Below are 22,187 nucleotides of genomic sequence, written 5' to 3'. Positions count from 1 at the left end.
AGGACATGGAGAGGCAGTTTGGATAGATAAAGTGAAGCTAGTACCGGAACTGAAAAACTAATTTCAACTGCATCACTTTTATTGCAATGGGAAATATTCTTTACCTGTTGGCAGTTATTGAATGAATAAAAGATCTTAACTATAATCAAGACATAGGATAAGTTTCCAAAAAAGGAAACCATCAAGGAGACTTTACCCCAGTTCTTAGTAAACTCAAGTCTGTGTTTTAGGTAGAAGGATCTTAAAGGAGAGCCTGCACTTTCCTGTGTGCAGAATCTTGTGTGGTTGCATTGTGAGTAGATTCGTTTCACAAAATATGGTCAATGAAAGCTCTCGATAGGCTAGCCAACACCAATTTACAAGAGTTATGCCTTGGCCATGCACCTCAATTAGATGATTTTTTTATCCACCCAACTGCTGATTTACCAAATCTCTCAGCAGTTTAGACTCAACTGAGCCAAAGCTAATCAAAGATTAAGAATCTTACTCTCAGTCATTCAAATCAGACTGTATCTCTAAGTTAGCTTTTATTTAAGTTGCCAATGCCAGAAGTACTATCTGGTGTGTGTGTTGTTTTTTTTTTTTTTTGGCGGGGAGGGGTGATGTTGTTGCTGTTTAATTGCTAATCTACATAGAGATATTGGTGCTATTGTAGAGAATACATAGCCAAAAAACAAAGTTAGCTTTCTCCTTTGGGAGCTATTAATCAGGAGCCTGGTAGTCAGTCCTTAGAAGGGACATGAGTCCCTTCCCAGTAGATGAGGGCCAGTGCTGTTTTCCCAGCAGGAACTGAGTGCTGGGACTGCTTCTTAGTTACAAGCAAGTTTTATTGTTTTCCCCAAAGAAAAATAAAATAGTCTAGTGGCAGAAGGAATTAGAGAAACAGAACTTCATTTGGGAGCCTGATAAAATCTTTCAGGAAAAGGAAATCCTCAGTTTTCCATATTCTCTGAATGTCTCAGACCCTAGGTGAATAAGACATGACATAAATTCTATTGCACTTTGTCTTCTCATTTCGACTTCTACGCTGCCAAGAGATTGATGGTGCAAAGTCACCACGAAAGCTGGACAACTTTGTCTCAACTTTGCACAGAGTTCTGTATTTTAGCTACTCACCAGTAAAGAAATTCATTTCACTGGCACTCTCCTTTTCCTATAAATCCTAAGAATTAGCTAAGTAACCATTGTGCTTTTCTTTTAAGAAGGTTCCACTTTCCAAGGCTTTGGGAATTTTTCCTTTTAGGTGAGGCATTCCCTAACTATGTATAATTCTCCCTTTGGGACAATTGCAAAGGGGGAGCTGATGTAGTTAAATAATTTTTATTAACTCTAAATGGATAATAAAATATATTGTAAGTAACACTAAATCCTTCTATTTCTATTTTAACTAGACCAAAAATCTTTTGAAGATATAAAGTCCTTAATTTTTAATTGCCTCCCAAATTCTTAAGAAATTTGACAGTTATTCTGTAACCACTGTGTCCCAGGCTCCTTCATATAGAACATATAATTTAAGCTTCTCAAGAAATCTGAGGAAAGCACTATATCACCCCATTTCACAGACAAGGGCCCAAGGTTCAGAGACACAAAGCATACATGTCACATGTCATGAAACAAGTAATAGAAATGAGATTCAAATCCTGGTCTTCTAAGTCTTAAGTTCAATGTTCAGTCAATTGCCACACTGCTATTACTGACTAGGTACAACTGCTGAGAATAAACGAGTGATCAAAATTCAGACCTTCGCCATGCTCAAGAATGCCATATACGTTTTATCCTTCATTCCCATGAAGTAATTTTTCATGTATGTTGCAAAGTTGTCATGCTCATTCTTTCATGTTCTCGTCTTTTCCAACTCATACTTGTTTCACCTCTGATGATTACGGTAAAAGTTTCCTCAGAGCTACTCCCCTTTTAGAGCTTTTTAAGGGGAAAGAAGCAATTGGAGAGGATTGCGGAAGTAAATATGCAATGATACAGAATGACATGAGCCAAATAATTCCTCTCACTGGCCTCAGTCTCTTCAGTCACCCATTTCTAATCAGTCCTGCTATTGCCAGGGAAAAGCAATCCTGCCAAGCACACCCAGAACTCTTGCAGGATCTTTCTGAGGGTTCCCTGGAAAAGGCATTGTTTTTATAACTGCCAGTTAAGTGATACCTTAGCTGCATTTGAGGAAGAGTGGGGACATCCAGTGGCCATAGGGGTTGATAACAACTAAATTATAAGTACAAAGATATGTTGTGATTTTGATAGAGGCTCTTACATTGCAAAAGGTCTTAAAAGATGTCTGATTTTAATAATTTTTAAATTATTGTACATGGGACTCTTTGGTAGCCAGTGTACCTGCATCTAGAGTTCAATTGCCAGGTATAGCTCCCCAAATAATCTAATTTGTGGACACCTGGGTCACAATCTACTGCTCAAAATTATCTACCACATCAAACTAAGTACATGATGATGTTAATTTCTTCCACCTCCCTCCCCCAACCAAAACAAAATCTGATCATAATGGGCTGTTTACATGGTCCATTTACATAGATGACCTCTGGCCTTGGGTGCCCAGAATACACCAGTATTAAAAAGAGTCTTATTTTTGTCAATATAAAGAAAAGTGAAAAAGTTCGAGGGGGTCAAGAGGTTACATATTTTGGCTAGCACAATTTGGGAACTGAAATCTTTCAGGGATGAAAGAATACCGTGTCTTTTAGCCTCCCTAGAACAATGTTAGTGAAAGGTATTTGGTGGTGGTCTAATATGAGGTAAATATTTAGACAATATAAAACGCAATATAAATGCTATTACCTTGAAATGCAATTTAATTGCTATGCTTATAATTTTTTTCCCATCACATGGGGAATTTTAAAACCATTCTAAACTCAACATTCAGATTCTTTTGTGAATAGGCCAGGTAAAGCACAAGTGGAACAGGTTAAGAACAAAGGAATATACATTGATCTAACTGCTCTCCAAGTGGCTTAACTCAGGGGCAGCCTCCTCAAACAAGTTGTGAGTAAAGGCATCTAGGTTTGAGGCTTTCTCAGTTTTGGTCCTTCCTCTTCCTGTCTACAACACCTCACTGCAGAACGTAATAGGCTTGCCCTGGACACTATTCGCTAACCTTCCTTATCCTTCCCATCAACTAGCAAAATTTAGCAATATATACAATCACAGTATTATAGCAGCACCTTGTTTGCAGTGAAGTGTTCCCTAATCAAAAAGAAAATTAGTGAATCTTTTGAAATTAAAAGGTAAAGAACAGATGGTGGTTCCACAGGGTTATTGCTCCAGAGGAACTTTCCCCTAGTAGAAGACAATGCCTCATCACCTGAAAATAACTTGCAATGTTGGAATTTCAGGTATAATGACAGGTATTCAAGCAGCCTGTCTCAGAGTTTTGCAAATCCCACTGTGTAGACTCTCAGCTGTAAATAAAACCAATCCCAGTTCTTATCCCGTTAAAAGTAATCAGCAGAAATATGCATTCTGGCATTCCGTAATTTTTGGAATTACAGATGCATTTCTGGCATCCCTAGATTTTTGCTTGAAAATGGTATTTTGAGATTCAGACACAATACCTAACCCTATTATCACACTCACCTTGAATACGAAGTCTATGCAGACAGCTTACTACTTAATAATTCTTCTAGAATATATTTAAGTTTTTTCATCTCTGTTGCAATGCATCTCTGTGGTAACACAATGCTATATTTTAGTATTGCTTTGGAAAGACTAAGGATCCAGAAACCAGTGTTCCAGCTCTGACTTTCCCACTCATTGACCATCTGACCCTATGTTAGTCGATGCACATTTTGTGCTTAGCTTTCTCATCTGGAAAATGAGTAAATTAGAAGATCTATAAGAGCATATCCTTATAAAACATCTTCTCATCACATTCCCTTGCTTGCAACTGATCTATTTTTGAACAACATTAAGATTGTATAAAAAGTTATCTGACACCTGGGGGTCTTTGTAAGAGTCTCTTTCTAAAAGAAAAAATTGCAGAAGTTTCACTATCCAAAAGAGCTTCTTTATCAGGAAACCATATGTCAACATTTAGGCTAAATATATGTAGCACAGAAATGCCTCAAGGTACATCCTCCTCTAAACTTCCAAAGTACTATATTATGCCTTCTAATTTTTGTGAGATGTGGAAAAAAGGTCAAAATGAGAACCCAGGAATCTTGCATCCTGATTTTCTACTGTAAACACTATGGAACCAAAAAAAAGGAACAAAGAAAGAAAAAAGAGCAGTGATACTGCTCATGCCATGGTTCTCAACAGTTTGCCATAGCATGCATTTGAAGATTGTTCCTATTTCTCTCCTGCCAATATGGGAACAGGAGGCAAATCAGCAATAAGGGATATCACAAGAATTTGCTTTCTCTGTCTTAACAAGAGCCATTCCATTTCTTGCCTGAAGTTTAACTTGATTATGCATTCATTAAAGACGAGTGATGGCGATGATTAAACAAAAACATCTTTAAAATGCAGAGTTCATTTCAGCCCATTTGGTTTTGTTACACACAAATTGGATTTGCGTTGCATCCTGCACAGCAGGTACTCCACTTGAAATCAAAGACAGATGCTTTTATGGGATTAAAAGGAAAACCTAGAGGAGGGGGAGTGTATTAGAGATTGAGATATTTTGCATTTGGTAATAATGGCTCCAAAATGAAATAGTGATCATATTGCTGCATTATCCATATAAGTGTTTGGACTATGATTAAAAGGAAACAAGAATCCCCATCATAACTTGAATCATTGTCAAAGAAGAACATTTAATTTGCAGGGGGAAAAATGATTTTTCCCATAAATATCTAATAATACCTTAGCATATTTGAAATTTAATCATAAGTGGCTTAGAATTAAACCATTTGAATTATTACTGAAACATTTCAAGTGGTGACATTAAATGCTTTGTTTGAAATTAGTCATTAATTCAAAAGTCTTCTCTAGAGCTGCTGTGAGAGTTTAGCTCCTTGTCTGTAAACAGTAGTCCCTGGTTCTCACACCGTATCATTAATCTGCGTGCGTCTAGAATATTCACATTGCTGGCTATTTACTCTGGCGCCTTTGGTTAAATGGTTCTGAACACTATAATTTTATAATTGATATCATCTGCTGTTTTAAAATTATAATACAATTGTCAGCTTCTTGGATATATGTTGGGAATATTGATCAGTTTTCTTAGAAAAAAGTCAGAACTGATCAATCTCCAGCATAATTCACCTTTCCATTACCTCCAAGAAACTTTATATGGTAAATTTGGTTACTCTCTTGCAATGTCTTGCAGAGTGTCTGACTCTATAACATTATTTTATGTAGCACTTTTCTTCTATTTGATGATTGTATCTCACAGATTGATTGTGCTGATGGCCCCAATTATTGGCCTCCCTATATCCATGATCGCCATTCTAACTGGTGTGACATGGTATCTCAATGTGGTTTTGATTTGCATTTCTCTTATGACCAGTGATGAGCATTTTTTCATGTTTGTTGGCCTCATAGATGTCTTCTTTTGTAAAGTGTCTGTTTATACCCTTCATTTCTACTCATTGGATTTATTTCCAGCCTTTAGAGCAGCAAAGGAAAATTCTGTTTTCTCTTACACATGACAGACCTTCAAAGAGGTGACCTTTCTCTTTTCATTCATTCTTTGTCCAACATAGTTTTCATGTTCTCCACTAACTTGAACAGCCTCCTAATGAAATTTCTAGAGCCTCCCCCTACCTAGCTCACCATTTTGGTGCAGGAGACTAGCCATCTTTGCAGCCTAAAATAGCGTCTGGATTTTATATGTGGCTGGTTGGTGGGTGGTTGATTGATTTCGATGATTTTAAGTAGAAAAAAAATCAAGTCTGAAAACTTACATCAAACACTGAATTCCTAAAACTAGAAATATTTTTAAGCTATTCTGTATACATGGAGTTATATATTTTTGTTCTTTACCAAAGTGTAAGGCTCCAGTTAAAGCTCGGAAGGACACATGAGAACAGGTACATTATCAGATTCAAAGCAATTTTGTTAGCTTATCATAAACATGCAGAACTCAGAAAATGGTACAAATCTATTTATTGTTTCCACGTGGGTTACCTCTCGGTTAATTCAGGATCTGACAGGTAACCTGCATCACTTCTCACTGAGGGCCGAATTCCAAGGTTCCACATCCTTTTGGGTGGTACATCTATGTTCTAACGTCATGAAATCCATGTTCTTAGTATGGATATGGTGCCAATAGTAAAGGTTTCTTCCAGAGTCTTCAAAATGAAACATCTAATGGACCAACAAACTTTCGTTTTGCTAATATGGTCCAATTCTCATAAGAACCTAAAGGATTGTTATGCCAACAAAGTATCTGCTTCATTTGTTGTTTCTTTTTTTTTTTCCTTAACAAAGTCTTTGTCTATAAGCTAGTGGCATTCTATAATAACCTCAGCTTACATTCATGTATTTCATTCATTTGTATTTCATTTCATATTTGGATTTTTATATTTTGCATACACAATTGTAGACTACTGGTGATGTCTCAAACTGACCCAATATATTTTTAAGTTTGTAATTTAAAAAGTTGGCATTTAAACAATAAAATGCATTCAATCTTAAGTGTAGAGTTTGGTGAGTTTTGAAAAATGAATACATCATGAAACCACCACCTAAGTCAAAATAAAGGACATTTCCAAGATACTCTCTTGGATGTCTTTTTAGTGTAACCCAGTTGCTCTCTTTGTGCTTCCAGGCAACCACTGATCTCATTTATGTTACAATGGATTACTTTTGCCTGTTCCAGAATCTCACTTAAATGGAATTATACAGTAAATACTGTTTTGTGTTTGGTTTCTTTTTCTCGGCATTATGTTTCAGATTTCTCAGTGTTTTAGTATTAGTTTATTTTTACTGCCAAGTGATAATAGCCCATTGTATGTCTATAACACAGTTTATCCATTCACCTGTTGACAGACATTTGAGCTGTATCCAATTTGGGGCTGTTATTTTTTTTTAAGACACTATGAACATTTGTGTGCAAGCCTTTCAGTGGACATATGTTTTCATTTCTTTTGGATATATGCCTAGATAAAGAATTTTGGGGTATATGTTAAGTGTTTATTTAACTTTATTGGAAACTGCCAAACTGTTTTCCAAAGTGATTGTGCTATTTCACATTCTCAACAGCAAAATAGATACGGTCGGTCTTTTTTCATTTTGACTGTTCTAGTGCATGTCAGGTAGTATTTCATTCTGGTTTCCATTTGAAGTTCTCTAATGACCAGTGATGTTGAACATCTTTTCATGGCCATCATGGTCTTCTTTTCTTTAAATATCTATTCAAATCTTTTGTTCATTCTGGAGCACTGTTTGTCTTCTTATTAAGTTTTAAGAGTTATTCTAGATTCAAATTCTTTATTAGCAATTGCAAATATTTTTTTCCTCAGTTTGGTATTTTTCTTTTTATTTACTCAGTGCTGTCTTTTGAAGAGCAAATGCTTACAGTTTTGATGCTATTTTGATGCTGTCAGTTAATTAACTATTTTCTTGTATAGTTAGTGCTTCCTGTGTCCTAAGAAATCTTGTGTACCCAATTGTTAAAAATATTTTTTGTTAGCCAGGCATGGTGGCTCATACCTGTAATCCCAGGACTTTGGGGGGCCGAGGTGGGCGGATCATGAGGTCAGGAGATCAAGACCATCCTGACCAACATGGTGAAACCCTGTCTCTACTAAAGGACAGAAAATTAGCCAGGCGTGGTGGCCCGTGTCTGTAGTCCCAGTTACTCAGGAGGCTGAGGCGGGGCATCTCCTGAACCCGCGAGGTGAAGGTTGCAGTGAGCCGAGATCACGCCACTGCATTCCAGCCTCTGTGTGTGTGTGTGTATGTGTGTATGTGTGTGTATTTCATTATCATTTCTTCTAGGTGTTTTAGGACCATGTCTATCACTTGTCTTTAGGGCTATGATTCATCTCCAGTTTACTTTAGCGGATGCTGTAGAGATTTAGATTAACTTTTTTCCATACAAATAACCAGTTTTTCAGCACCATGTATTTAAAAAATTATTCTTTCCCCATTGAATTATTCAAGCATCTTTGTCAAAATTCAACTGACCATATATGTCTGGACTCTATTCTATTCCATCTGTCTATATGTCTATAATTATGCCAGTATCACATGATATTGATTACTATGGTAAGTTTTGAAATCTGGAGGTATAAATTCTCCATCTTCCTTTATCTTTTTCAAATTTTTTCTGTCTCTTCCAGATCTTTTGTGTCTCCTTATAAATTTTAGAATCATTGTATCATCTTTTATAAAAATCACACTCAAATTAAGGTTTTTTTATTGGCACTGGTTTGAATCCATACATCAGTTGATGAAGAATTACTCAACTATATTAAGTCCTCCAATCTATGAGTATGATATATCTTTTCACATATTTAGGTCTTCTTTAATTTTTCTTTCAATGTTCCTGGGTATTCAGCGTACAGGTCTGGAACATATGTTAGCAATTTATGCCTAGCTATTTGAGTAATTATTAACTGCACTTTTCAAAGGAAAGAAGAAGATCATCAGAGATTATGTAATTCTCCCCATGTCACAGAGCCAACAAGTGCCTTTGCCAGGATTTAAATACAGAAGTAACTGAATCCAAAGAACATGTTCTTAACGACTAGGCCAACAATTCTCAGAGGAAAGATAGGCAGAGAGATTGAACCAACTAGGAAGCTTTTCCAAATCTCACATACTCATTGCCCCATCAGACACTCTGATATCTCACTGGAGAGAGGATGAGCGGACCCAGATAGTTTGAGAAGCTTCCAAGGTGTTTCTGTTAGAGCCTTACTGATTGAGAACTGGGTAGGGAATTTTTTTACAGTTAGCAACCTACGGCATGGTTAGTTTCAGCTGGTCACCCTTTGAAGCCCTTGCCAGCAGCTTTCTAAAAAGATCAAACCAGGAGAGAAAGCACCTGCCATGATAATAAGAGCCAGACAGGTCTTACACAGTAGCAGCAACTTCATACACAAGAAAAATGGGTATCTGTTCTACATTCAGGTCTCACCTAAGCTTCCATTTGACGAATAAGCTTACAGTCTAGTTTTTAGAGATGAGACCGACTTACACAAATTAATTTTGTATACAAATAATGTCTCAAAGTCCAACACTTATTTAAGGTATTTTTTCTTCACTCATTCTACTTCTGCCCATTTTGCTCTGTCTTCTGTCTCTCCTTCCTTATATAAGCTAAATCAAATAATGAAGTTTGAAGGAAGCTTCACTAAGAAGCAAATAATAAAATAAAGTATGAGATATCATATTGCAGATTAGATGTGCCTGGTGCTATGTTTATAGAAAAGAGGATCATGGATGCAGGCAGCATGGCAACAAGAAGGTATGCTCAGCAGTCATCCTGCCTGAAGAGACCACGACATGCTGGTTATGGGATACATCAAGGGATCTAATAGCAGCATGGATGTGAGAAAGAAATGGGCTCTGTAGTAACATCTGTGTATGTGTGTTAGAGAAGGCAGGAGTGGGGTCAGGTGCGGTAGCTCACGCCTGTAATTCCAACACTTTGGGAGGCTGAGGCGGGTGGATCACCTGAAGTCAGGAGTTTAAGAGCAGCCTGGCCAATCTGGTAAAACCCAATCTCTATTAAAAATACAAAACATTAGCTGGGCGTGGCAGTGCGTGCCTGTAGTCCCAGCTACTCAAGAGGCTGAGGCAGGAGAATTGCTTGAACCAGGGAGATTGCAGCGAGCCATCACGCAACTGCACTTCAGTCTGGGCAACAGAGTGAAACTCCATCTCAAAAAAAGGAGGGGTGGGCAACAGTGGCTAGCAGTTCTCGATAAGGTATTTAACTGGAAAGTAAACTTTCAATAGATATTTATGATAACATTAAAAATTGCTAAAATGTATTTACACAGTCTATTAGGTACATCTACTGTCCTCAGAGCTGAATAAGAAGAATAAGACGGTGCTTACTGCTCCCGAGGAGTTTTCATTTCATCAGGTAGAAAATGTACAAGTGAAAAAACAATCCAAGGCATCCTGTAGCAAATACTGTTGACTACCCAGGAAACATTTCTTTTCCTCCAGTCCACTCTGCACAACATGTAGACATCCTGCCTTTTGGAGAATAAAGGAGCAGGCCTCTTACATGAAATAGCAGTGAACCTGGGTTCACAAGAGCTGAGTCAATTTACTTGCAATATAGCCTCAGACAAGTCATTTGAGGCATCCAGATGTACCCTTTTATTTGTAAAATGAATGGGTACTTTACTAGTTTTTCATGAGTATTCATAGAGATAATGAAGAATGTTAGGTAGACTGTCAACATATTGTTATTGATGGTGGTGGAGGTAGTAATAATAACAGCGTAATTACCATCTATGTCATCTAGGCCACTGCCTATAAGCCTCATCTCATTTCAATTATTTCCATCTTCATGTATATTTAGCAATGTCCACGATACTCATACTCATTCATCTATAAAAATCATCTAGTTCCATAGCTCCCATTCAATGGCATTCCAAATACCATCAGAATACCTGACCCAAGATTCAGATGCCTGAGTGGTGATTGTTGGGACCATTAATTGGCCATGGAGCAAGCTTGCCTTGTTGCCAGTCAGACTTAGAACCCTGTACTTCAGTTACAACTGCATGGGATCTATGCTACTCCCAAGTCACAACACTTCCCGTCCCCTTTAGTCAGCCCATCAATATAAAGCCTTCAGTATTGGTCTCTGATTCTTATCACTGATGTAATTTACCCAGAACAACTGGCAACCTGCCAGGAAGAGCACTCTTGATTTCTCCATTGTGGAAAGAATATGCTACTTTATGATTAATAGAGCAACTTCCCTTTAAATGCTGCCCTATAGTGTAGAATATAAGAACGTTATTTGTAACAATTCTAACATCTAAATAGCACATTCAGTTAGAAGGAACTTGCACGTTCACCCTCATAACAACTTTTTAAGACAGAGATTATTTTATCCCCAAATTTAGGAAAATGTGACTATGAAAGGTTAAGTAAATTTGCCAGTATCATGCTAGTATATCCAAGCCACGACATAAAACCAGGGCTTCTGACTCCAGTACTTGTTATCTTAATATGCCCAAACTTCAGTTTGGTAAATAAATTCTTTATTTGCAACTTGATCAGAACATTTCTTCATTATTCATAAATTCAAATATTCATTCAACAGACAGATAGTGAGTACCTATGTGCTACAAATACATTTATCCTCAAAGATGTTCACAGTTTAGTAAGAATGCAATATATAAAAAAAGGAGCAATGTCTTATTCATCTTTGAATTATCAGCTCTGACACATCATCTGGCACACAGCATACTAGAATGAATGAATGAATGAATGAGTGATATATGAAAAATTAAATTACTTTTTAAGGCAAATGCTACTACAATGAGAAATTACTTCGAAAAGTACAAAGTGCCATATAAATTTTAAGCATTATAACTGTTATATATAACAGTTATATATATAACAGTTATAGGTGAAATTTTCATTTCAGTTAGAATGCCAGAGTGAGTTTTCAGATAATCTTAGTAATGTCCTTTTTTTCCTTATTTAGCATTACTTCCTTCATATTCAACATACAATAAGTAGGAAGATGGTTTTAAGTCCCTACTTCTAGAGTTTTTAATCCCCTGACCTGATTGCAATCACTTCAGCAAATTCACCCACACCCTGATTCTGTCATTGCCAAAAATCCCCATATGGAAGGGGAGGAGCCCTCTCAGAGGACTTGGCATAAATTCTTATAATAGCACTTATCACATTTTATTGTAATTATCTGTTGACATGTCTTTTTCCTCTTCGAACCAATGCCACTTGATAATTCACCTACAAAAAGTTTTCAAGATCTCAAAACATAACTCACAATATTTTTAAAGCAAGATTTTTCTCCCTAAAAAATTAACCCCAAATAAAGTTCCTTTATATTTAGCAAAATATTTAACAAAACTCCCACTGTTTGGTTCAGCTTCTCAAATACACATCTTTCACTAAAGTCTTAAATCAACATTTAAATTCCTAAGATGAATATTCAATTTTGGAAAACACACACAAGATAATTTGAAAGGACACTTTTGAACTAGAAGGCCTTCTGCTTCTAGTTGATGGTGATATCGCCCAGGCTAATACATTTCACTTAAAAAAAAGTCAGTCTACTCATTCATTATCAAATTGTAAGCTAAAAACTGTTGTGTGGCTAAGAATCCCATGAAACACTTTCAAACAGAAGTCATGGACCTTGAGCTGATCTTTTACATAAGATAAATTTAAAGTAGCTTCTTTTGATGTAAGGAAATCACTGTTTAAATATCAAACGGTCATTCCTTCAAATTCATTTTCTTGTATGTTAAATTTGTCTTTATATGTGGATATTTCTGTATACCTGCTCAGAGACTCCAAATTTTGTTAGGATCTGATCACTATAAATTTTTCAGAGAAAGAGAAGCAGTAGCATTTTGAAAGTTCAGTATCTGAAATAGTTGGAATAGTTTCTGGCCTGATCTGTTACTGAGACCCTTAGAAGCCCGAGATTTTTCTGCTTTAAATAAATATGTCACAAGCAGATGTTTAGAGTTTGTGCTACATACCAGCACCATGAGATATTTGGGTTTGGTTCAGGCTATGAGATGTACAAGAAGAGAAACAATATTTGATTCTTCAAATTTAGCTAATAGGAATAGCTGGTTAATTTTAAGTAAAATCTGGAACAAAATATATAAATAGCATATTATGTGACATTCATTGTTTAATTATGTATTACTTATGTACATAATTTTTTAATTTCAGCTTTTACTTTATATTCAAGGGGTACATTTGCAGGTTTGTTATATGGGTATATTGTGTGATGCTGAGATTTGTGGTATGATTGATCCCATCACCCACATAGTGAACATATATAGTGCTATTTCTTTATATGAATTCTAAAGTCCATCCTTTCCACTCATTATGCCCCCCAGATTTTTTTTTTCAAAAAATAAATCCAGGCTATGATATTCAGAATGTTAATTTTCATAGTAAATATAGTCATAAAAATGAAAAGGCTCACAAACAAGTTAAAGAAAATATTTAGGAGAGGAATGTTCTGTCAAAAGAATTCCAACCACATTGACAATAGTTCTTTGACAGCGGTTACTCCTGATAACCTACTGTCTAAGCCAGAGTTGCTGGAAAATGACTGACACATTTCATCAAAGCCTCCACTCAGCTGCCTTAGCCAACTGTCGCTGGTAAATGACTTAATCTTTGCTAAACTTTCATGCAGGAAAGCGGAGCAGTTGAAAATGTACCCACATATAGACCTGAAACTCTAATGAGATCATTTGACATTCTGATTGATACAAAATCTACATTGTGTTTTGACTTGCCTGCCACCATTGATATGGTGTATTTCCAGTTTGAAAGGTTCAAAAGTGATAGTTGTTTTACAGTGCATTCCAACTGTAACTGAGAATGAAGAAATGTGGAAATGAATGAGTTAATTGCAAGTTATTTGGTACAAGGTAAATTTTTAATCACATTTCATATGTATTATTTTTTTTCTTAGGGAAAGTAATTGGTTAGGAAGACAGAGGGACATAAATATTTTATGTAATCTCCTAAAAATAAAGAGAGTCATGTGGATTCTTTCATGAATGTGTGTTTATATGCCTTAGGTTGAGGGAATTTATTCATGAATGTTGAAATGCAAGATACAACATCTGCCTAAGTCAATTGTGGATAAGCCACCTCCACCCTAAGACACTCGTAGCTTTCTGACCAGGATTTTAGGCTGGCTTATATTTTATGGTAAACTCATGCTTTCCAAAAGTGTTAGTATGGCTGTGACTTTTTCTGCTTAATGCTGATCTTTTCTACAAACCTATATAGCCTTTGTGAGCAGGGGTAGGAATCAAAATGAATTCTGGGAGCTTCCACTGTACTGCTAAGTCAGGTAAATCCTATTATAACATTTACATATGAGGTGGGCAGAAAGGTCCAGCATCTGCATTCGTGTGCATTCCTCCATTTCCATCACTGCTTGAAAAAGATAAATTGCTATTACCAGGAGAATTAAGAGGAAAAATGTTTGGCTTATGTCATCCAAAGCTCCTTTACCAGGGAAAATCAGCCTAAGCTTGTTAGTTACCCAACATACTAAGGCTATGTGATCAAAAGCAACGACCCACAAATTTCATTCTGCCACTTACTGTTTTCCCTCTATTTTCCCTTCTATCTCTTAAGAAGACATCAGTCCATCTGTTTCTGATTTTTTACAATTAACCCTGCACATTAGGTCTCTCTCTCTCTTTCATGATCTTAAAAACTGATTTTCTTTTAACTGGGAAATTTTATCTTGCCAGCAATCAGAGCTCAAATACAGACATCTACAACTTTCAGTCGAAAGTCTTAATACACAAAATTTGAATTGCTTCTAAATTTGGCAAAATGCCCTGCTTTCTCCAAATTCATAAGACAGATGAGACACAAAAGTGAGATAAATGATGGCGTCCTGCTATTTCAAATGCCATATTGATGTAGTCATTATTTGTGCCAATAAGGCTCACTGTCATCTAATTTTAACCTGTTTCTGTGTTAATTATGCTCATTTTTTTTCTTTCCTCTCTTTTGATATTTTATGTTCTTCATTTCATGCAGTCTAAGTTTGCGAGCAACTGAATCTTTCCAACAACTTACTGAGGCCTACTATGTGCAAAATACTGTACTTTTTCTCTCAAGTAGGCTTAGGGAGTATAAAAATATAAACCAGATATGCCTGATACATAATATGGGCTCAAGAAAATGTGCAAAGGAAGCAAAGGAGAAAGAAAAAGATGTCAGGAGAAAGAGGGAGGAAAAATAAAAAGTGTCTAATAATTCACTTTGGGCAAGAAGATATGTACTCTATCTCACCATTCTGCTGTAATTTCTTCACCACAGATGTTATTACCTGATGTTTTCTTGCTTATTTGTGTGTTTATTGTCTTTATCTTTAGCAAAATAATAAGGGCCATAAAAGAACAAATTTATTGGTCTTGCTTACACTCGTGAAAAAGTGTTTTTGCCTGGAACCTAGGAAATGCCAAAAAAAAAGTTTCAGTAAAGAATGAATGAATGAATGAATTCCATGAGCTTAGAAGAGCAAGAACACTTTCTATTCTCTGCATTCATCCCAATGCACAACCTTCTTTCCAGAATTGTTACTCCACAATAGTGAAGGTGCTGACTCTGGGTATATCTTGCTCATCCAGGGATCAGCTGTTATGTGTAAAAAAAAAAAAAAAAAAAAAAAAAAGAAGCTGAATTTGTCCCTGTTGAATGAAGAATTTTCTAATGAAATCCAAGCTGGAAGTTGATTGTCTTTGATTGGACTCCCCATAGCAGGTTACATACATGATCCTTGTATCACCTTTTTAGCCCACTTCTCCACTCCTCCAATTTCATGTTTATTTAGGTTTCCCCCTTGTTAAATCCTTCTTCATTTAGCTTTCAAAAGTTCTCCTACCTCTTCTTGACCCGGAAATTCTTTCTCTTTTTTCCTGGAGTCTAATCTCCCTTATTTCTCACTTCGTTGTATGCCCTTTTTTCCATACACATTTGATTTACAGCAAACAGTAATCTATTTTCCCCTGGGAAAAGTTTGGTGGCCTCACAGAACACACTGCTTAAATAATGGAAAGTTCATAGTTGATTATTTGTCTTTAATTATAGTTCAAATCCTCATGAAAAATTCTTTGTTCCTCTTTGCAGTTAGGTGTAGTGATTAGGAAACCTTGTATATTACTCTCCAGTTATCTTTTAAAAACCCTCCTCTATTTGATGGTGGTGTAATTGGCTGTTAATTTTATATTGCACAGGTAGATTAAAAAGCAGCTTACCCGTGAGACATCTAAATGAGTAGGTTAAAATAGTCATTTTTATGTTATGTATATCTTACTACAATAAAAAATTAGTTTAAGGAGGGAAAAAAAAAGCAGATAAAGGAATGAAGACTACCTGCCACCACAAATGAGTCTGGGGTCTCCTAATGACTTGTAAACAAACAGCTCTAAACCGAACTGAGCTAATGCCTTGAGCAATGTTCCTGACTCTGCAAATTCATTAATTGCAGCCTCTTTTGTGGTCTTATAGTGAAGAATAACTATTATTATTATTTTTTCACTTAAATAAGATCCAATACCTCCCTGAAAACTGTCATTTGGTAAAAATATTGCTGTAGGGCAGGCCCCTACTAAGAAATGTAAGACATGTGCAATTCACACATCCTTGTGAAATGCAAGTGCCTGTGAACCCTGACAGGCTATAATTACTGGCAGGCAGAATTGGCTGTCAGTAACTAGTATGATTTTAGTGGGGTAAAATGCTTCACACTTCAGATTTCTTCCTGAGTGGCCTCTTGCAGATCCCCGAGATTGCCCTGTTAGACATTTATATGTTTAGGTCAATGATTCTCAAGAGGTGGGGAGGAGGAAGAGATGCAGGCAGCGAAGGAGAAGGGGAATGTGAGAATCTTCCTGTAGTTTGGAAAACATAATACATTCATTGTTTCATTATACAAATTACTAGAACTGAATCTTTTAGTGTTCTTATTCATAGCTTAGGAAATAAAGTGGAAAAGTATTGAAAGATCCCTAGGTTTTGCAATGTTTAATAATAATATCTTAAGTGAAAATTTGCCTTCTCCATGGTCCTTACGGTAAACGAAAGTGCCTGAGCACGACTTAGTTTCTCCACTTACTTTCTCCACAGGATTCATCTAGCAGATCTTTATGATAATTCTGAACACTGACATAGAAAAATAAGACTTGTTCACATCTTCCAATCTTTCTGAGATCCAAATGAGTCTTGCAGTGCATTCCAGAGCATTGACGAACGGTTGTGCGGGTCATACCATGCACCCTTCCAGAGAGTGCGATTCCAGCAGGTTACAAGGGTGGCTTCTTTTTATTGCCTTTCACCTCCTTTTCCTTCTCTCCTTCCTCATCCAGATAAGATTCCATAATTATTATAATCGCTCTCTAGCATACAACCTCACTTTTCCTGCCCGCCCTGTTCACCTTGTGCTCATCTGGTTGCACTAGTTATTAAGTTGTTGCCTCTCAATTCTAAACCCCAATCTCCTTTGCCCTGCTTTGTGACACCACAGCTGGTTTCTGCAGACATTTTTCCAGAATAAGCTCTGCCCATAGAGAATGCTAGAGGGAAAGTGCAGGGCTAGAAGTGAAAGAAGAGACATTTCTGGTGCTGTGAGTGGCATGCAGGCATGCAGTCTCCCTCTGCAGGCACTGTCTCTGTGTATCCCTTTCTAGTAGATAGCCATCATTCACCTAGGTATTGTTGTTTATCTTAGATTTTCTCTGTTCTAGTTGGTGGTATGGTTTCTGTCTTCTGACTGGATCTTGACAGACACACCTGGCTAAATCCCTGTGCTGGTAAACTAGTTCTTGTCTACTCTGCACCTACAATCACAAAGATAAACAAGGTTGGAAAAAAATATTCCATTCTCCTGGTTGTTTCACTTTAAAGCTATAATCAGGAATATCAAGCAACTCTTCCATGTACGCTGAATTCATTCACTCCTCTTCTTCTAGACCACAATTCACAACTTCTCATCTCTTCTCAAACCTCCAGTTCCTCTCTCCTGATGCTTTCTTAGCTGAGGACCCTGCCTCCTCTGTGGTTGCTAAAGTAGAAGCCATCAGAAAAGAATGTCCACACATTTCCACTGCTGTGTCTATCAATTTACTTGCATCTATAACTCATTTTCCCTACCTTCCTTCATGACAATAGGTGAAGCGTGTTACTATTTGAGATCAAGATCAACACTGGTATGCTAGATCCTATCGCTTACCATCATTCCAATGATTATCAGTCCCTCTTATACGTTGTGATATGTTTCTTTCTCTACTGGATCATTCTTATGAATATATAGCCTGTTTTAATATCTCTCATATTAAAAGAACCCATTCATGTTCCCATAGTTTCCTTCAAGTTACTATTCCACTTCACTACTTCCCTTTATATCTAAACTTCTCCAAAATTTGGTCATGTTTGTTCCTTACGTCCTCTAGTCCCATTCTCTCCTCAAATCACTCCATCCAATGTAACAACTCTGTCAAAGTCACCAGTTGGACTCAACATTGCTGGTTGATTGTCATTTTCCACTTCATTGAAATACCCATATTTGAACTACTCTGCCACTATCTCTTTCCTGAAATACCTTCTTCTCTTGTATTTAGGGAAACTTTATCTCTTAATTCTTTCCCTACCTCCCTGGCCACCCTGTCAATAGTTTTTGTTGGTTTCTCCCAATCTCCTTGGCTTCTAAACACAGGAGTGCACTAAAGCTCAGTTCTGAAAGCTCTTTACCTTTTTTTTTAGCTTCACTAACTCTCTAGGTGGTATTACAAATGCACGGCTTTAAATACCATCTACACACAGATGGCCCCAGAAATTTATATCTTCAATAATATTCCTGAACTTCAAGCTTATATATCCCCACATGACCTGCTTACTTATGTCTAATCAGTCCAAAATCTAACTCTTTATTTTCCTCATCTCAAAACTGCCCTTCCTCTAATTTTTCCCTTTTTCAGTATACGTCACTACTCAGGTGCACAAACCAAAAATCTTAGCATCACCTTCTCTCATATCCAACCCATTAGCAAATTCTACTAGCTTTCAAAATATATCAAAAATCCAACTCCTTCTCAGCACCTTTACTGCTACTACTACTCTACAAAGACATGATCATTGCATACCTTATGATTACAGCAGCCTCTTAACAAGGGTCCCTGCTTTTAGACTGTCTCCCATAACAGAGGCTGCTGATAACGTTCTCACTTTTTTATAATACAACTGAAGCTTTGTACAAGGCTGCTTACCCACACTACACCTCCCAGATTCCCTTTCAGTTAGATGTGGCTTTGTTTTCGCCATTAAAATATGAGCAGAACATAAATGTGCCCACTTCTAAGCATATCTCCTCCAGAGTCTCCTTTTTACATGATGGACAAACCTGAGATATACTTTTAATCTTGCAAATGAAGACAATACCCCATGAGGTAATAAAAAAACAACATAGAAAGAATCTGAGTCCCTGATTATTTATATGGCAGAGAGCTACCAACAGATAATTATGTGAGAAACGAAAAATTTTCCAATCTGTTTTAAGCACTGTGTTTTATAGTTTCTTTATTTAGCTGCTATCCTTAACCTAATACAGAAAAAACTACCATATATGGAATGCCACCATTATAATACCTAAAATATGACATTGGTTTATGAGTAGGGCAACAGAAGGCTGTTGGAGATGAGAAACCCACAAATATTTGTCATACCCGGGCAAAACATCTGGTAAACTATTGCCTCAAATGATTTGGAAGGCAGACCACAGGCCTACTGAAGTAGCAGGTCTAGGAAAAATTTCTAGAAAGAACAGCTCCTTGTGCTCACTTCGGCAGCACATATACTAAAATTGAAATGATGGAGAGAAGATTAGCATGGCCCCTGCACAGGGAGGAGATGCAAATTCATGAAGCATTCCATATTTTTCAGCTTAGAGAAGAATATAAACGAATTGATGGAGCTGAAAAACACAACACGAGAACTTTGTGAAGCATACACAAGTTTCAATACCCAAATCGACAAAGCAGAAGAAAGGATATAAGAGATTGAAGATCAACTCAATGAAATAAAACAAGAAGGCAAGATTAGAGAAAAAAGAGTAAAAAGAAATGAACAAAGCCCCCAAGAAATATGGGATTATGTGAAAAGACCTAATCTATGTCTGATAGGTGTACCTGAATGTGACCAAGACTATGAATCCAAGCTGCAAAACACTCTTGAGGATATTATGCAGAAGAACTTCCCCAACATAGCAAGGCAGGCCAATATTCAAGTCCAGGAAATACAGAGAACACCACAAAGATATTCCTTAAGAAGAGGAACCCCAAGGCACATAATTGTCAATTCACCAGGGTTGAAATGAAGGAAAAATGCTAAGGGCAGCCAGAAAGAAAGGTCAGGTTAACCACAAAGGGAAGCCCATCAGACTCACAGTGGATCTCTCGTCAGAAACCCTACAAGCCAGAAGAGAGTGGGAGCCAATATTCAACATCCTTAAAGAAATGAACTTTCAACCTAGAATTTCATATCCAGCCAAATTAAGCTTCCAAAGTGAAGAAGAAATAAAATCCTTTATGAACAAGGAATTGCTCAGAGATTTCGTCACCACCAGGCCTGCCTTAAAAGAGCTCCTGAAAGAAGCACTAAACATAGAAAGGCATAACCAGTACCAGCCACTCCAAAAAGGTACCAAATGGTAAAGAGCATTGACACAATGAAGAAACTGCATCAACTAATGGGCAAAATAACCAGCTAGCATCAAAATGGCAGGATCAAATTAACACATAACAATATTAGCCTTAAATGTAAATGGGCTAAATACCCCAGTCAAAAGACACCCATCAGTGTGGTGTATCCAGGAAACCCATCTCACATGCCAGGATACACATAGACTCAAAATAAAGGGATGGAGGAAGATTTACCAAGCAAATGGAGAGCACAAAAAAGCAGGAGTTGCAATCCTAGTCTCTGATAAAATAGACTTTAAACCAACAGAGATCAAAAGAGACAAAAAGAAGGGCATTACATAATGGTAAAAGGATCAATGCAACAAAAAGAGCTAACTATCCTAAATATATACGCACCAATACAGGAGCACTCAGAAACATAAAGCAAGTTCTTAATGACCTACAAAGAGACTTAGACTCCCACACAATAATAGTGGGAGACTTTAACACTCCACTGTCAATATTAGATCAACGAAACAGAAAATTAACAAGGACATCCAGGACTTGAACTCAGACCTGGACCAAGCAAACCTAATAGACATATACAGTACTTTCCACCCCAAATCCACAGAATATACATTCTTTTCAGCACCACATCACACCTACTCTAAACCTGACTACATAAATGGAAGTAAATCACTCCTCAGCAAATGCAGAAGAATGGAAATCATAACAAACAGTCTCTCAGACCACAGTGCAATAAAATTAGAACTCAGGATTGGAACTCAGCATTAAGAAACTAACTCAGAACTGCGCAACATCATGGAAACTGAACAACTGGCTTTTGAATGTTGACTGGATAAACAATGAAATGAAGGCGGAAATAAAGATGTTCTTCGAAACCAATGAGAACAAAGACACAATGTATCAAAATCTATGGAACACTTTTAAAGCAGTGTCTAGAGGAAAATTTATAGCAATAAATTCCCATATGAGAAGCAAAGAAAGATCTAAAATCGACATCCTATCAACAAAATTGAAAGAGCTAGAGAAGCAAGATCAAAAAAACTCAAAACCAAGCAGAAGACAAGAGATAACTAAGATCAGAGCAGAACTGAGGGAGACAGAGACACAAAAAAACCCTTCAAAAAATTAATAAACCCAGGAGCTAGTTTTTTGAAAACACGAACAGAATACACAGACCACTTGCCAGATTAATAAAAAAGAAAAGAGAGACGAATCAAATAGATGCAATAAAAAATGATAAAGGGGATATCACCACAGATTCCACAGAAATACAAACTACCATCAGAAATTACTACAAACAACTCTATGCACATAAACTAGTAAACCTGGAAGAAATGGATAAATTCCTGGACACTTGTAGCCTCCCAAGCCTAAACCAGGAAGAAGTAGAAACCCTGAATAGACCAAGAACAAGGGCTGGAGTTGAGGCAGCAATTAACAGCCTACCAACCAAAAAAAGGCCAGGTCGAGATGAGTTCACAGCTGAATTCTACCAGACATACAAAGAGGAGCTGGTATAACTCCTTCTGAAACTATTCCAAACAATGCAAAAGAGGGAATACTTCCCAAATCATTTTATGAGACCAACATCATCCTGATACCAAAACTCAGCAGAGACTCAACAAAGAAATAAAACTTCAGGCCAATATCCATGATGAACATAGATGCAAACATCTTCAATAAAATACTGGTAAACCGATTGCAACAGCACATCAAAAAGCTTATCCATCACGATCAACTAGACTTCATCATGGGGATGCAAGGCTGGTTCAACATATGCAAGTCTATAAATGTAATTCACCACATAAACAGAACCAAAGACAAAAACCACATGATTATCTCTAGATGCAA

At 36.9% G+C, this 22,187-nt stretch overlaps 1 non-coding gene across 1 annotated transcript; it reads left to right on the top strand.

Moving 5' to 3' along the window:
- Nucleotides 1-19,462: 19,462 nt before the first annotated feature.
- Nucleotides 19,463-19,569, top strand: LOC116533896. Its single transcript, XR_004261502.1, has one exon. It is a non-coding gene; the product is annotated as a U6 spliceosomal RNA (small nuclear RNA).
- The last annotated feature ends 2,618 nt before the right edge of the window (nucleotides 19,570-22,187 follow it).

The sequence above is a fragment of the Sapajus apella genome, unplaced genomic scaffold (assembly GCF_009761245.1).
Source record: "Sapajus apella isolate SASKATOON/1434 unplaced genomic scaffold, GSC_monkey_1.0 scaffold84, whole genome shotgun sequence".
Classification (NCBI taxonomy): Eukaryota; Metazoa; Chordata; class Mammalia; order Primates; family Cebidae; genus Sapajus; species Sapajus apella.
Note: the sequence above shows the minus strand (reverse complement) of the source record. Positions and strands in the feature narration are given on the sequence as shown.